General features: G+C 38.0%; 1 pseudogene; it reads left to right on the top strand.

Annotated features, from left to right (window-relative positions):
- The first annotated feature begins 930 nt into the window (after positions 1 to 930).
- LOC108298119 overlaps positions 931 to 11,955 on the top strand; it is a 61,189-nt pseudogene continuing 50,164 nt past the window's right edge.

Here is an 11,955-nt window from a genome sequence, read left to right as displayed (position 1 = left end):
GGGCTTCTAAATTTTCATGAAATTTCTTCTTCTGTCTAGTTTCACCTCATCAAATCTCTTCAAAACCAAATCTAAAGGAGCCAGATGCAACAGGAAGAAGAGGACTCATAGCATTAGCAGATGGTGTCTTCCTACTATTTGTTTAGTTTCCAGTAGTCTGAAGTGTGACTTTTCCAGTACGCAGACTAAGGGGTTTAAGGAAACTCCATAACCCAGATAAAGCCTGAGGTCAGAAAAATTTAAGAGAAACTCATCATAATTAAGAGCACGAATTAAAAAAAAAAAAAATCCAAATTTATGTCAACAAATGTATTTGAATATCTTCATGAAAGTGTACTCTACACATCTGTTTTCTTCCTGTGGCTACTTTCTCATCTTTCTCTTATGATTTTGGATCCTGCTTTCCAAGTAACATTCATTAAGCATAAAGCAAGATCATAGATAAGGTTTAAACAATAAAGATTGTTATTCAGACATACGTCAAGTCAAAACACGTCCTAGAAGCCATAACTATACATTCTGGAAGCCTGACTTACTAACCTTGTTAATTTGCATTATAGGAATTAGCCCTCTTCGCCAATTCCACTCTGTTTATGTGGTGTATAAATCAGGATTCCAAACAAAACAGATGGCACGCTCAAATTAGGATAAGTTGAGTAGGGTTCGTTTGCAAAAAGACTATTTACAGAGGTGTTACTGTAGAAAATCACAATGCGTAGTATAAGAATGCTGTATTGGTAAGGAGTTAACATCCCTAAGTCCAAAACGACACAGGGAAGGAGCAGTTATTGGAACTGGGAGAGAGCCATGCCGAGAAATTCGCCTTGACAGGATAAGTGACCTTCCAAGAAGAGCACAGCAGCCTTAGGGGATCTGGCAGAGAGACTCTTTCCTTTCCCTGTTCTCCAACACACCAGGAAGCACGAGGACATGAGAGCCTTAATTGCCTCGAGCAGCAGTGCCACCTTAGGCAAACTTCCTGTAAGTTACCAAGAGAAATATATGCCTCTAGATCTTTTGCAGTGGTTCTCCAAACGCTCAGCCTAATTAAAAGCCAGAGGGTGCAGGAGCCAGGTGATAAAGATTACAAATGAGTCATCTTCCTGGGGCAAAGTCAAAGATGGAAGAATGAAGCCTTAATCAAAAGATACTCAACATACTCTGTGCCTACACATTCTCCCTAACATACAAATATACTCACATACATAACTGAAAAGCTATCAGAAAGGAATTTTCCTTGGAAATCATTTCATTGATATCTTTCATGTTCAAAATTTCCACCATCAGATATTCCATATATTTAAGACTTCTGTTAATCTACAAATTTTGAGTAGAATTGGTAGGAAATTGGAAAGGATGAAAAGAAACTAATCTTTTTAAATACTAGCTCCTTTACATGTCTTATCTCAATCTTCAAAATGACTATTAGCTATACATTATCCATGTTTTACTGATAATTTGAAACTCGGATAGTTCAAATAACTTGTCTAAAGTCACACAGGAAATACAAGGGAATCATAGAACCCAGGCCTGTTTGATTCTAAAGCCTATTCACCTTATGCTTCAGCATTGCTGCACTTGACTTCAACCCAAAATAGTTTAATATTTTCCTGGAAGAGGACAGGGCAGGTAAGGGTTAACTAAAGCTATAAAAGGAGAAGATTGGTTGCCCAGAGTCCAATGTCTATCAGGTGTAATATTAAAGGGAAATTTCTAAAGGTGAAAGGAATGGAGTAGTTAGGAAAGGGTTGATGTAGAGGGAGAAATGGAAATAAAAGGAGAGATTAAACACAATCTGTGCTTTCTTCCTACTGCCCCATCTTGTTAAACCAGCCCAGCCACTTTTCAGCGTCCACGGACTTTGCACTTTAGGTTCACACCCTTCCACATAGGAGGCATTTTATAGTGTCTACAGTGATGCAATACTTCACTCCTAACAAGAATTTCATCTGCCACCCATCTTGCCCTACTCTTACCTGCACTGGACTAATGACTACCTTGAGGGCTGATGACTCTCCCAGCTGTATCTTACTTTGTACACGTGTGCTGTGACAGTAAAATCTTGCCTACTCAGAGAGGAGGATGTTGTTCTCAAACAGTTTCCATCTTGATGGCATGAAGTAAGTCAGTGAATCAAGGCAGGGATAATGATTTCATAGGAATCATAAAGAGAATATGCTATCAGACTTGAGAATTAATCTGCACAGAGAACCCACTACATAGAATCCAAATATGACTGAGTCCTCTTTGCTTTAAGGAGTCTGCAAGCAACAAACGATTCCACAAGCAAGAAAATCCATGAACTTTTTCCCAGAGGCTAAAAAAGGACAACCGGAAAGGACTAGCAAGAAAGATTATAGAGTTATACTCTTCTTCTTTTTCAAGATGGAGTCAGTGTCCTATGATAGGCATTCAGTATTTCTTTCTTTTTTAGAACAGAGCTAAAAACCTCTAAAAACAGAACACAAAGAAATAACTTCCAGGGTTGGGCAGGCACTCCCTGAGTCAATGGGGAATCACCAGCATACTTTTATTTTTGACTCAAATTCCACAGTTGTCGTAAGGCCAAACATTCTCCTAGCTTCTTCAATTTCCACACTGGATTCTACAAAACTTATTTGTGAATGATATGTTTACCCAGCTAGCCTCCCTGCCTGAACTGTGAAATCATTTCAAACAGCCAACTGGATAAAGAGCTTAAAATAGGGTGGCCTTTATTCTTTATCAGCTTAAAATTGTCAAGCAGCAGCCAACCTAAGCTTTGAATAAATGTAGAAGCTCTTTAGAGCTATTTATATTTCTTTACCATCCATGGAATGACTTAATTCAGGACTACAGTAAGTGAGACTCTATTTCATGGAGTATTTTTGATCAAATATCTGGATGGGCTAGGCTACTTTAAATTACTCCGATGGTTCAGAAATCAAGAGTTTGTGAATTGTTTGGAAATTGAGAGACAGTTTGAAAACACTGTTTCTCCATAAAATTCATATATAATCATAGTACATAATAATATGCAACATTTATATTATGATTAATATGTATACATATTGATGTGTCTTGATGGAAGAAGTCCTACTCTGCTAATGAGGAACATAGGATTTAAGAAGTCTCTGCCACAAATTACCTGGGAATTTCTGGTGATGTCCCTTAAACCCTAGGCCTCAGATTCCTCTGCTGTGAAATGCAAAGGTTGGATTAATACAACTTTCAAGTGACAATCCGAAAAGGATTCAGCTCTCTGAAGGGACGACTCAGCTGCCATTACTGGAGGTGGCAATTGTGCCTTCTCTCAATCTCCCTGCCACTCCACAACCATCATCACCATCAAAGCAGCTGCACAGTTTTAGTTTTTGTGTCAGATTTTGGTTGAAGATCATTTTAAAAATCTTTAAAAGCACTGATTACTGTATCTCTTTGATCAAATTTATGACTCTGAATTTTCATTTCCTTTGACATATGGGTGTGTTTTTTTGCAAAGCAAATATCATTTCCTCTGATGTATTACATAAATATTTAAAAACAATGTGTCCCACAAGATATACATGTATACAACAATGATAATTATATTTCATTCTTCTGAAAATGAGAAATTTCCTCTGCTTGGACATATTTCTATAATCTTCCTCATCCTAATGCTCTACTATTTACATTTCAACAGTTTAAAGAGACCTAAGTGGGCTTTCAAAGTTGGGTAGGAACTAACTGGTAACTGGCAGAATAACATAGTTCCTTTGAAACGACTGAATTATGTAATTGGTCCTCCAAAACACATAAATACACAAATATATTCTCCACACCTCCCCGTGTCACTTTAGAAACATGCATTTAGACAACCAAACAAGAAAAATGAAGATGGATAGTGGAGGTAGGCCCAGGATTGAGAAAGAAGTATGATTTTTCTCATTCTCCTCTCTGAGTTTAAAACAAAAATGAGTAAGTCTAGACCTCACTCAGCTAAAGCTGCCTTGAAGGCCAGCGCACAGATATGTATGTGCAAGTGTATAGAGATGGAGCAGGGAGGAAATAGAAGGATAAATCCCTGAGGAGAAGCCCAAAGAAGGCATGTTTATGCTATCAGTCCAAGAAGGACTGCCAAAAGAACCCAGAGTGCCAATTCTCAAACTGGAAGCAGAGCTATAAGTAAACTGAAGACAATAATATGTGGTACCAGCATTAAGTTAGAATCAAGGCACACTGAAGAATGAATTTCCTTAGGAAAGGTTTGACATAATTTTCAGATTTGACACACTTTTTTTTTGATGGACTGGAGCCTTTCCTTAAAGTGTACCACTCATCTTGGAGGATGGGACATAGAGAATCTTGTTTGTGTGGGACGATTACTTTGACATTTTAATGCTTCGGTGTATTAATGTATATAATAATGTGTATTTTAATTATTCCATAACATTTCTTTGAATAACAGGACATGTCTTCTAGTCTCCCACAATTAAAGAAAACTGAAAATTTTTAACTACCTTGTAATCTCTTAGTCAAATAATGATGCTTTTTTTTTTTTTTTTTGATGGAGTCTCTCTCTGTCACCCAGGCTAGAGTGCAGTGATGCAATCTTGGCTTACTGCAACCTCCGCCTCCTGTATTCAAGCCATTCTCTTGCCTCAGCCTCTCGAGTAGCAGGGACTACAGGCACCTGCCACCATGCCTGGCTAATTTTTTGTATTTTTGGTAGAGACGGGGTTTCACCATGCTGGCCGGGCTAGTCTTGAACTCATGACCTTGTGATCCACCTGCCTCAGCCTCCCAAAGTGCTGGGATTACAGGCGTGAGCCCCCGTGCCCGGCCCCAGTCAAATTATAATTCTATCTCCCATCAGGATATGCTGTCTTTAGTAAGATTTACATATTTTATATCTTTTGAAATTTTTTTGTCCATTTAAATATTCCACAGAAATTCTACTTCTATAAAGTTGGTAATTCCAGCTCTTCACAAAACGAAACATAAACTGAAAATATCTACTACTGCTTCCTTAAAAATATATTTTCAAGATCAGAAAAATTTTGTTCCAGCCAATGTCTAACTGGCCATCACATTTAAATAAAGAGATGAGTTTCAGGAAAACATTTTGAGAGAAATTTTGCCCTCAGAATGGAGTTTTATAAGTCTTTTTTTCTGGCCTCTAATCAGTCCCATAAGTAGGTCAGATGTAGCATATTCCTCAACTGGCACATACACAATGGGTCAGTTATAAATTTCATAAATTAAAATAAGCAGTAGCAGGTTTGGCAATACACACAATTTGCCTAAGGATAAACGTCATTATTATCACTTTAACAACCATCTTTGGAAAAAAATCCACAAATCACTTTGACACAAGAGAGGAAGAGGAAATTGGCTAGCAACTGCGTAATCTGTGCCCTGGATGAAGATAACTTAATGTTTGTTTGCACAGATTTTCTTAGCCTATGAAGCAGAAGCAATCTGGATTTTAATCTACAAAAGTCACAGAAATATTATTTCTTTCCTTTATTCGAATGTAGGAGAAATTTTAGATTTTTAGTCATATAACTCCTCCCAAAGATATTAGACATCTGACAACCTCAAAAGCCATCACCACTGTTGGCCATCACTATGCTTGCTTTCACAAGAGGTACTCATTGCTTTTGGGAGAAAGGAACACTGAAATACAGCAGCCTGGCCAGGCACAGTGGCTCATGCCTGTAATCTCAGCACTTTGCAAAGCAGAGGAGGGCAAATCACTTGAGGTCAGGAGTTCAAGACCAGCCTGGTCAACATGGTGAAACCCTGTCTAAAAATACAAAAAAATTAATTGAGTGTGGTAATTCATACTGTAGTCCCAGCTACTTGGAAGGCTGAGGCATGAGAATCGCTTGAACCCGAGGAGCAGGATTTCAGTGAGTCGTGATTATATCACTGCACTTCAGCCTGGGCAATAGAGTGAAACTCCGTCTTAAAAAAAAAAAAAAGAAATATAATGGCCTTCCTTGAGTTAAATTCTATGTAATATGCCAATGTGTAAAGTAGAATTTCTAAATAAACTATAAGAGAAACTATACATACCAGACAATCGAGAAACTTGGTAATATGTTACTTGTAGTATATTAACAGGCATTGTTGATTCCACTAGTCATTCATGCATTTGTGCCTTTATACATTTCAAACCTAACAGATTGTGTAATTCGTTTCAGATTAGCAGTTTTACGGCTGTTGATCATAAATGGAACATATTATTTTGTAGGCATCACTACTAAAGACAAGATGGAAACTAGAAGCTCAAACATTAAATGACAAATCACATTTCAAAGTAAAAAGTAATGAATGTATATTACAGTTTTAGTCAAGGTTCTCAAGAAAAAGATTAGGAAACAAATTTGTATGCAGTAATCTTATTAGGAAATGCTCTTAGGCAGAACACCTAATAAGGGGGTGAGAGAGGCAGGACTGGACAGAATTTCAATGCAGTAGCAACAGAAGCTTCACAAGATCTCACAGGGAGCTATGGAGCAAGAACAGGTCTTCAGAGTTGTTCTGGATTGGACAAGAAAGGCCAAGCCTCCACTAATCTTCCCCATTCAACAGTCAATGGATGTGATTTACCCCTGGTGAGCATTTGTAAACTGGCGTGAGGCAGCTTTCATCAGCAGAGAACAATGCCCTGAGAGGTATTAGATGTGAGCCTTTAGTAGTTGGTACAAGGAGCGCTTCTCCATGGGAAATGTTTGCCCTGGTGCAAACACCAAGCACCAGCATTTGCCCTTCAATAGTTTTTCCAGTTTAAAAGTTTGATTTTCTGTCCCAAAGTGACTTACTTTCTAAAACACAGATTCTCACTAGCAGAGATCACAAGATAAATAAACCAGGTTCTTAACGCACAGCGCACATCAGCCAATGAAACTAGAACTGAGCAGCACATCCTCTCTTCTTAAAAATCTACATGGAAAGCCAAGTAATCAGGAAGTGGCTGATGATCGTGGAATATAATTTAGATATTTAGTGGAATCGGATTTTGACTGACAGACACAGGTTTCAATCTATACAACTGCTATCTCTGAGAAGTATGCAGGAAACTGGCATAGCTGGACAAGGCAGCATCTCCCCGGGATAAAGAGTTCATTAATAAAATTTGGCAATGTCTATATGAGTGTTTATTTTCTTTAATTCCATTGATAGATCCAGGTTTGGTTAGTACTAAAGTTTACATAACTCGGATATCTCTGAAAAACATGAATGCAAAATTTGGTATAAACATGATCATTTATTTAGAATGACAAATCACTAACATTTGCAAATGTAGAAGGCTAATAAATACCAAAGCATCACAAAACCTAGAGAAATCATATATTTGCATGAATATTAATATTAACTAACTGCTTAATGCACTAATTAATATTTTTACTATATTTTTTGATCCTTTATATAACTATGATTTTTTTCAATAGAGAGAATAGAAAGATATTTCAGTCTTTTTTTTAATTAAGGCTTAGAAAAGTTTAGTTTCTCAAGCTGTTTTGTAATGCCATATATGTGTCTTCCTCCCTTGTTTCTTCCTCAGGCACTAGGGGACAAATAGCAGGGCAAGGGTCCCATGGAGAAGACCAAACCTTTTATGTCACCTGCAAGGCCCTCTGCTAATGCAATTGCTCCAGCAAGAGCAGCAGTCCTGCAGGGAGGCAGTGGTCCTAGCAGCATCCAAGCTGTGTTTCAGTCTCTGGTCCAGATCTTTCCTAGGGATCAAATAGCACCAGCATATTTCCAGGTGACCAGGGTCAGGTTTCTGCCAATGGAGGTTAAAGTGGAGGTGAAGTGTGCCCTGGTAGCAGGGTCCCTACCCTCAGCCCCAGAACTGACCTCGCTCTGTTTAGAAGGAATCCCTTACCCCAAGTTTGGGCAGAGGCTGCTGTCCCCTCCTACCACCTGAGAGAGCACCTTCTTCAAATGTATGATGTAGATATTATTTATTCATAGATGTTTTGCATATTAGGAGCCTAGGACTTGGGGGGCCTGAAGCATCATCAGTGTCAGGAAAATCCATTCCTGCCTCACTCAAGTGACAAACAAGTATTACTAGGGAACCATTCTTTCTCAAAAAGGGTTATGTAAGAGGTGCATTAAACGCACAGATTTCAAGTTCTTCTCTGGGGATTCTGCTTCAAATTTGGGGCAGGGTCATTATGGTATTTTTAGTAAGATTACAGGTTACTCACAACTCTCCTACATTTTGAAAACAGAGCTTTAAGCCAATTTAGTGTATTTCAACTTTGATTTATTAAGTATATGTTTAAAATTTTAAATGTCAATAGGCAATCTTAATTCTCTCATTTCCTGGTTTCCAAGGTGTGACTGTGTGGGGTTGTACATATGGATGGTGGTGGTGTGAGTGCGTGGGAGTATATTTGGAGTGGTGTGTGCATTTGTGTGCTGCCTGTAGTATGTGTGTGGTACCTGTTAAAGTTGTGTGGTGTGTGGAGCAGTATGTGTACGCGTATTGTGGCTTTGGTGTGTGATGTGGTATATATGGAGTGGTGTGAACATTTTTGTGATACAAATGGTGTGTGTGGGTGTCAGTAGAGTGCTGTGTGTAGGTGTATGGTGTGTATGTGTTTATGTGTTTGCTGCATGTGTGAGTTGTATGTGTGGGGTGTGTGTGTGAGTTGTATAGCTGTGGTGTGTGTATAAGGTGCACATGTACTCTATGTATTTGCAGCATGCGTATGTGTGGTACATGTGAAAGTGTTCAGAGATGTGTGGAATGGTTGTTGTTGGAGGCCTAAGAGACAAGAGGAAGAACACCTCAATTTCATTGGCATGTCTATATCATTTGCCTGTGTCCCCACCCAAATCTCATCTTGAATTGTAATTTCATAATCCCCATGTGTCCTCGAAGGGACCTGATGGGAGGTAACTGAATCATGCGGGCAGTTATCCTCATGATGTTCTCATGATAGTGAGTGAGTTCTCTCGAGATCTGATGGTTTGATAAGAGGCTTTCCCTGTCTTCATTCTACACTTCTCCTTCCTGCCGCCATGTGAAGAAGGGCATGTTTGCTTCCGTTTTTGGCCATGATTGTAAGTTTCCTGAGGCCTCCCTAGACAAGCTGAACTGTGAGCCAGTTAAGTTACCCAGTCTCAAATATGTATTTATTAGCAGAGTAAGAACAGACTAATATAATGAATATCTTGAAAAAACAAGACTCATTTATGCTGGAAATGTATGGCTCCTTTCTGAGAGAAGTAATAAAGAAAAATTTTGAACTAGACTTCACTAAGAGTTATTTTTACTGCTTTTCCTCCTCATCAACATTTCTACTTACTACCAGGTTTTTGTGATTAGTTGCTATTAAGTTAAGTCTTTCCCAACACAATTATCATAATTAAGTTCAAAGAACAATATTGTTACCAGAATAACAAAATAAAGTTAGAATGACACTGCCCATAAATATCTGTTTTATTTTTATAAGTATACTTTGATCTGATGAACTACTAAGCTAAATCAAAAATTTTAAAATAATAACATAGTAATCTGCCTTTATCTTTCACTTGAAAACCTCTGCAAATATTACAGGTATTGGCTTCTGTCATTTCCAAAGCAAACTACAAGTGGTCAGTCCTCGTGCCCATTAAAGACGAAAAATAGCAGACAACAATTTAATAAGCTATTCAGTCAGTGCCAGACCCAGAAATCAAACACAGCTTCCTAAATATCTATTTGGCCTTATCTTCTATTTTCTCTTTCTTTGAAGAGAAAAATGTATAGGCTTTGGAAGCAGAGAGACATCTGTTTGAATTCTGACTCCAATACTTACTTAGCATTTTATTACCTGCAAATTATGGTAATAACACCTACCTCATATGGTTGAAATTGTTTAAATGAGATAACCATCAGTAAAATGGTACCTCTAGTAATAAGCATTAGTGTATTTCCTGTTTTCTTCTGCCTCCTACTAATGTTAACACTCTTCTCCATATCGTGAACATCATTTCACAAAATTCATTCCCTCAAAATGTTTTTCACATTTTTTTTTGCCAATTTCACATAATGTTAACATATTATGTAGTTTTACTTATGCAATATTTTATTTTCTTTTTTTTGAAATGGAGTTTTGCTCTGTCGCCAGACTGGAGTGCAGTGGCAAAATCTCGGCTCACTGTAACCTCCACCTCCCGGGTTCAAGTGATTCTCCTGCCTCAGCCTCCCAAGTAGCTGGGACTACAGGCATGTGCCACCACGCCTAGGTGATTTTTGTATTTTTTAGTAGAGACGGGGTTTCACCATGTTGGCCAGGATGGTCTTGATCTCTTGACCTCGTGATCCACCCACCTCGGCCTCGCAAAGTGCTGGGATTACAGGCATGACCTACTGCGCCCAGCCTTATGTAATATTTTCTGTAAACTTACACTTTTTTATTTATTTATCTTAAGAAAGAATATATGTGAAATCATGGGTTTACAATTATGTTAAGTGTAACAAATATTAAGATAAATATATAACTATTTAAAAAATTCATCAATGCAACACCTAAAGTCATTTCCTAAAGGGGTAAAAGCACTTTCTCAAGCAAGCATTGGCTGAAATTGATTAAGTCTCTAGAGCTGTTGAAGAAAATGATTCTGAGTCATCTGCTAATGGCCTGTCCTCATCACCCAGGAATATGTGCTGCTGCATCTATTGCATACATTTACCATGGCTATGCAAAATCTATGAAGGCCAGAGTTGAGCCACTAAATAAATTCCAAGTAATTGTCAAAGCTTCTAGATAACTGTGCTTTTCAATTAAATTCATCTGGTTATAACATACAGTAAACAGTACATGAAGGCTTCTTGGCCATAGGGCTTATCTGTGTGAAAACACGCAAGTCTCCCTATAGCAAATCCATAATCACATATCCCTTTAGCTCCAGAAATATCAAGAAATCTAATTACATGTTAGTAGAAAGTACGATTAAAATTTATGAGATTTATTTTTAAGGTTTAAGCTGGAACTTGTTTTCCAGGCCTGAGGTACATGTGAATGTATCAATTTGCATGTTGCCTGGAATATTAATCTTAAGAGATAAATTTAGTAATTTTAGTATATTATACAAATAATTCTTACTCTGCTCCAGGTGAATGAACACTTTTTAAACACTCAGTCAGTTTAAAAATATGGACTGAGTGACAATAAGACCTGGCACACAAGTTTTTCACAGACAGAATAACCAGAGGAGAAAGTTCTTTAAAGAAAACGAACATGGCCAGGCACGGTGGCTCATGCCTGTAATCTCAGCACTTTGGGAGGCCAAGATAGGTGGATCATGAGGTCAAGAGATTGAGACCAAATGGCCAACATGATGAAGCCCCGGCTCTACTAAAAATACAAAAATTAGCTGGGTGTGGTGGTGCTCACCTGTAGTTCAGCTACTCAAACCACTGAGGCAGGAGAATTGCTTGACCGTTGGAGGTGGATGTTGCAGTGAGCTGAGATCGCGCCACTGAACTCAAGCCTGGATGACAGAGTAAGACTGTGTCTAAAAAAAGAAAAGAAAAAAAAAAAAGAAGAGGAACAGAAAAATGCATGGTTGCATTGTTTTACCAGTGAGCTTGTTGGCTTTTGGTATTCAGCATTCTCTGAGATGGACTAAAAGTCATGGCACAAGTTCTGGTGAGTGGATTATGGGAAAATTTGAACTAGATGCTGACACTAAGATGATTACTGGTGCATTCAGGTAGGAGATGTGAGGACTATGAGCATCCTCTAATAAAGTCTACAAAACACAAGAACCCCAAAATTCCACTGGAAAATAAATTTAACAGTTAAAAATAAATGTAGGGCACCGTAAAAATTTTCATAATTACAAAATATTTCATAGATAGGAAACCTAATTTCATATTTATACATTAATGTGGTTTCATTTTGAAAAACAAAACGTAAGAAACAACAACTAGGCTCAAGGATTCCTTAGGACATGTTTGGGTTCCCTTTTTAATCGATTTTCTTT

Source organism: Cebus imitator, unplaced genomic scaffold (assembly GCF_001604975.1).
Source record: "Cebus imitator isolate Cc_AM_T3 unplaced genomic scaffold, Cebus_imitator-1.0 Scaffold889, whole genome shotgun sequence".
In the NCBI taxonomy this organism is placed as follows: domain Eukaryota; kingdom Metazoa; phylum Chordata; class Mammalia; order Primates; family Cebidae; genus Cebus; species Cebus imitator.
This window is presented reverse-complemented; position numbering and strand designations above follow the sequence as displayed.